Source organism: Nicotiana sylvestris, chromosome 5 (assembly GCF_000393655.2).
Source record: "Nicotiana sylvestris chromosome 5, ASM39365v2, whole genome shotgun sequence".
NCBI classification, from domain to species: domain Eukaryota; kingdom Viridiplantae; phylum Streptophyta; class Magnoliopsida; order Solanales; family Solanaceae; genus Nicotiana; species Nicotiana sylvestris.
Window position 1 is genome coordinate 62,374,970 of NC_091061.1, and position 5,822 is coordinate 62,380,791.

Consider the following 5,822-nt stretch of genomic DNA (forward strand, 5'->3'; position numbering starts at 1 on the left):
GATGTCCCATTTGAGACAAAGGGTTCACATTTGCAATTGCGAATCAGGGATTGCGTTTGCGAACCCTAATAGCCCCATAGAAGTCGCAATTACGACAATGGCTTCCCAATTGCGAAGCTGGCCACTATCGCAAATGTGACCAATTGCTTGCAATTGTGAACCAGCCCTTAGGCCTGCTAACTTCGCAAATGCAAAAGGGAAGTCACATTTGCGACATCTGAGACCTCCTGTCACTTTCGCAATTGTGAGGCTGGTGCTCGCAATTGCGATAACAGAGCATCAGCAACACCAACAATTCGTTTTCAATTCAATTTATTCTGAAACATGTCTGAAACTCATCATAAAGCCCCCGGGGATCCAAACCAAACATCCATACAAGTCTAAAAACATCATGCGATCTCACTCGTGCGATTATAACACAAAAATAACATCTAGAACTACGAATCGAACACTAAAACGCATAAATTCAAAGTAATGGTCAAGAACTTCTAGAATTGCAACTAAGCGTCTGAACCCTATCAATTCAAGTCCAAATGATACAAAAAAATTTCAGATAAGCTCTAAATAGCATAATGGACCTATTCCAAGTCCCCAAAAATAAATCCCAAGCTCGTTTGCTAAAAGTCAATGTACGGTCAAACTTTTTTAACTTCAAATTGCCAAATTTCAGCAAAAAAACATAAATCAACCTACGGACCTCCAAATTCAATTTGGGGCATACACCCAAGTCCAAAATCACGATACAAAGTTATCGTAGCCATCAAAATATTGTCCCGGGGTCATTTTCACAAAAATCAAAGTTTGGTCAATTTTTCTAATTTAGGCTACCAAGCCAAGAATCAAAGGGTCAATTCTAAAATTTATTTAAAAAAATTATTTTATGAATTCGGACTTAATTTTAAAAAGTTCCTATTAAAATGAGAACTGATGAAAGATACACATGGAAACTAAAACATGATATCTTTAGAAATTGGTTAAAAGACTAAATTTAATTTTAACTTTAATTTTAATATGAACTTTATATTTTCACTTCTTTTTAGATAGTATTAATATAATCATTTCAGAATCTACCAACGGCAAGTAATTCAATTTTAATCATAAACTTTTGCTTCAAAAAAATGAGAATATCGGTGCACCGTTAGGTACTTGGATAAAGAAGGTTCTTTCCAAAATGAAGGAAAAGTATATATATATATATATATATATATTAAATAAATAGCGTAATTTTCTTTGCTCGCCTGAAAAGTAAAAAAAAAAATATCTTTTCTCGGTCAGCTAACCATGTTTGTGTATTGAAGATAAAGAACAAAATAGCTTTCCAAGAAAATTAAGAAAAATTTTTAAATCTGCAAGGGTTATATTGTTTTTTTTAAACTAAAAAAGAAGTATCATATGTGAAATTGAAATAATAAAATAATAAAATTTGACCAAATTTTAAATTGAATATATTTCTAAGATAATTGCTGACTTCTAAGGTAGAGCTTCTTGCTTAACTTTTATTGAATTGGTTAAATGAAATCAACAATCCTTAGTTTCTTGTACCTGTATTTTTACTTTTCACTTTTATTCAACGGTTAATTTCAATATAATATTTATATGATTTTTAAAACATTTATATCTATGGATATGGAATACACGACACACGCGAAAAAACTAGTATTAAATAAAAGGGTCAGGCTATAAGACATGATAAGCATGCTTATAAGACCCCAACTAATAATAAGGGACAGCCTTTTGGACCTTTTGAGCATGCTGATATGACATACAGTATTAATAATACTAGATGAGTCTTTCCCGTGCAAAGCACGGGCCCAATAATTTCTGTTAGCCTGTAGTTGCATCCACCGAGGACATATATTGAATTCTAAACCTAAACAGCAATTAATGTTTCAGAATAACCATAATACCACACACACATAAGCACAGTTCTAATTTTTATAGAGTATAACATAGAAGACTACATAATACGTTCGAGTATATAATACAATTTCACAATCTGTGAATTTAAGAACAATGAATTTTGCTCCCATCTTCAAATCACATTCCGTATGTTAACCGTACAAATGACATTCCTATCGACTTTTTCATACGCACCTTCTCCATAAGAGTTCCATTTTCAAATTGCTCCAACAAAATTAGGATCGAGACATGCGCCAGTGTGTTAAATTTTAACACATGTACCTGAGATGTATAAATGAGACGTGTAAATAACTATAAGTCCTTGAAAAGAAAATCTAGTAATATACAGGCACAGAAGTGAAGCACAGTCCCATCTCTAAATAGCCAATTTAACATATAGAAACAACAGAAGCAATTTCATAACATGTGAATTCAACAAAGAAAAATTTGCTCCATTCTATAAAACTATTCCTTGCATGTTTGTTCCCACACTATCCTGGAGAAGCTACATCCTGAAAACACTACAATAATTTAAGGATGAGACATGTCATATCAAAAGTGAAAACTTAGAGAAAACCTGCTGGAGTTGATCCAAAAACCCACCGACCATGAGTCCCAGATTTCTGACATGGCTAAAAGTTGTTACCTGTAGATATGAGTCGAGTTAAAAGGTTAGTGGGTTTTGTTCTACCTAGGTATATGATGTGGAGGACTATTAGTGGTAAGAGTAGATGTGATCCGAAAATTAGATAGTGGGGGTGTGATTGCTACCAAAACATAACGGGGCTTAAACGTGATCTTTTTCGGATAGTTTAAGGGCGATTTTGGCCCTTTTCCGAAATGATAATAACACAGGAATCACCAGGTTCTTCATCCAATAGCTTATGAGCTATAAGCAGATAAAAATATTTGGGTATAATTATTATTCTCTCCACTGTAACACCAAATCTCTACTGTACCACCAAGAGTACTTTCTAGATATTCCACTTCCATGCTGCCCAGGAAAAACCTTCAGGTTATATTAGAATAAAAAAACCAATACGTTAAAGTTGATCTCAAGCAAAAAAACTTTCAGAAAGAATGCTGGACTTGAGGAGCATACATTTCAAGAGATACATGTCACAAAAAAAAATATGGTACTTAATTTAGTAGTTACTTCACATAAATAAACAAGCAGTAACAACAAAAATAACCAAATAGATAGCTAAGAACTACAAATCAACCATTATAAGTCCTGCTACAAAATTTGTCATAGGACATCTAATGGTGGGGGAGGCTTATTCGGGAAGCTTTAAGAACAATTTTTTAAAAGATGCATTATTATAATAAAAATTATGGTGGCAATACGGTGAGCTTCACATTGAAATTGGGGATAATGCTGCTTAGCGTGCCTACTTGTTGATATTAAGAAAATGCTGAAAAGCAGAGTAGCAGGTGGCTGCTTATAAATTTGGCGACTTGGTATATATCTGAGCCCTTAAAAAAATTAGCGAAGAAGAAACCTATGTGGTTAGTCAATGACGCCTTATCAATTATCATTCCATGCATAAAAAGGAAGCATTTTTACTACCTCTTTGCTAGAAGAGGAGTCTCTTCCACTGAAGTAGGCTCATAGCTCATGAAATCCCTAATAGGTTCTCCAAGTCTATAAATATTTTAATTTGATGGGTCGATATAGATCACTAAGAAGACATTTTCTAGCATGGTGCATATCCTAAGAGTTTACGAGCAAATGATATTTATCATAGTCCAATACCAGACAATTGTAATATACACACACAAACTTGTGCAAAAGTACTTTTTTCTATCAAAGAGGCCCAGATTGGTACTATTTTTCACTTACAGTTAGAAGATCCACCAAAATATGAATCTATATTTGAAAGAAAGAATTTTTTTATGTTTACTTGCTATTGCTAACATGATTTGAATAAGCTCGGTACATATGTATCATTGATAAACCTTGTAAAGTTCAGAACTTTATTTTTTCGTCAAGCGATCTTCTCAGCGGGTAACTGAAAGTAAGATTCTATTATTTTTCTAGAATTATTTATTCAAGGATTAAATATCGATATATTTTTATCTATCATAAAAGATTACAACAACAAAAACTACTCCTCAATTACAAAGAAGAAATGAAAAAATATTTAATAATAAGATTTACTTTATGAGAGTAGAAGCATATTTTTTTGTAGTGCCGGACCAAAAACTTAACATGCCAATTAATAGCATATTATACCTAAAACAAAAATAAGGCCACAATCTAAAGAAAATAAAAAGTAAATTATGTTACATGTTCGCAATACTTCTTTAAAATCTGAACATAGTTCAATACAAAGATCCTATTTATGAGGACAAAAAAATCTTCCGCTCAAATTTAAAAGCAAAATAGTGAAATAGCAAAAGAGGGGCAAAAACCAAAACAGATCCAACAAAGGTAGACCAAAAAGTAGAAAGATCGAAAGCAAAGGAAAGAAATTTGAGCAAAAATTAAAAGTAAACATACCAAGATAAGAAGATGAAGAGAAGAGTTGCTGCTGGTGCGTTTGTTCTTTTTTTCCCAGTTAGAAATGAGAATGAAAAATCCGATCCTTCTAAAGTTTCATTCAACAATTAATGATACAATTATTATTGCAAAAAGAAAGACGCTAAAATTGCAAAGATGCCATTGGTCGACCATCTCCTCTCTTCTATATAATAAAATATAAATATAATATAATATAATATATAATATATAATATATAATAATAATAATAATAATAATAATAATAGATAATAGATAACAGAAAAAAAGAGAGTCAACTGTAGGAGTAAGACCAGTCTTGAAGTAATGACTATTTTGTGTACTAGTTGTAACTACTGCTAGTTCTGCTTTTAGGGAACCTGGAAAGGCAATTGATGAGAGAAAATGTCACTGCCTTAGTTTGCATGTGTGTGTGTAAGAGGGGAAGTTGTGTCTGGCTTTAGATGCTTCACTAATGCTAGTCTGAGCTCTGTGGGCTCCATAATGCTTCACAGTGACACTGAGAGGGGGAAATGGGGTTTAAAGCGGTTTGGTCAAGCTCATGGATAGAAGTATTTAATTTTAAATAGAGGGTCAAAGATGTCCCTAGATTATGCGAAATTGATCAATTTTACTATTATTTGTTAAACAAATGTGTTGTTCCTACTCCTGCCTAAGGGTGTTAAACGGGTGGGCCGGGCCGGGCGGGTTGCTATTTTTTGGACCCGTACGGGTTACGGTCCTGGTTGGTTACGGGTTGGGGCTTAACGGGTTTAACGGGTTCAGGTTCATCCGGGTGAAAATTGAACCGTACGAGTTACGGGTTGAGGGGGTCGGGCCCGGCCGGATTTAGTGTATTTTTTATTTTTTTTTTGTATTTTGTATAACTATTGTAAGTTATATTAATACTTTGTATTAATTTAAAGATTACAAGTTATATTAATACTGAAGTATTAATATAAATTGCAAGTGCTACATTTATTTCAAAATTCAAAATTAAAGTTTGCATTTAAAAAGTAAATTAACAAAAAATAGTAAAACTAAATTTTCATGCATAATAAATTAATAATACTTCAAATTAATCTAACAAACTAAAACATTAAGCATAAATACGTCTAATAATTTTAAAATAACACAAATTGTCTTAAAATCTTAAATACGAATTTCCGAAGGACGCTCAAGACAATACTTGATATGCCTCCTTAAACTGTCTGTGCTAGACTCTGAACGAAAATTTAAGACTTGACCACAGTTCTTGCACTTTACTTTCTGACCTTCTTCATTTTCTTCTACCACCTCAAAGTGTTTCCAAACATATGAGCGCACTCTAGAAGTACGAGGCATGATTTAAATTGAATTGAGATTTGAGAATTGAGAATTTGAGATTGAGACTTGAAATCTTGAAAATTGGAGAATGAGAGAA

General features: G+C 32.8%; 1 long non-coding RNA gene across 1 annotated transcript; it reads right to left on the reverse strand.

Moving 5' to 3' along the window:
• Window positions 1-1,913: 1,913 nt before the first annotated feature.
• LOC104230012 (uncharacterized) lies at window positions 1,914-4,580 on the reverse strand. The gene is made up of 3 exons (XR_711788.2): window positions 4,403-4,580; window positions 2,477-2,545; window positions 1,914-2,181 (listed from the first exon to the last, which is right to left on the reverse strand). It is a non-coding gene; the product is annotated as an uncharacterized lncRNA (long non-coding RNA).
• Between the last annotated feature and the right edge of the window lie 1,242 nt (window positions 4,581-5,822).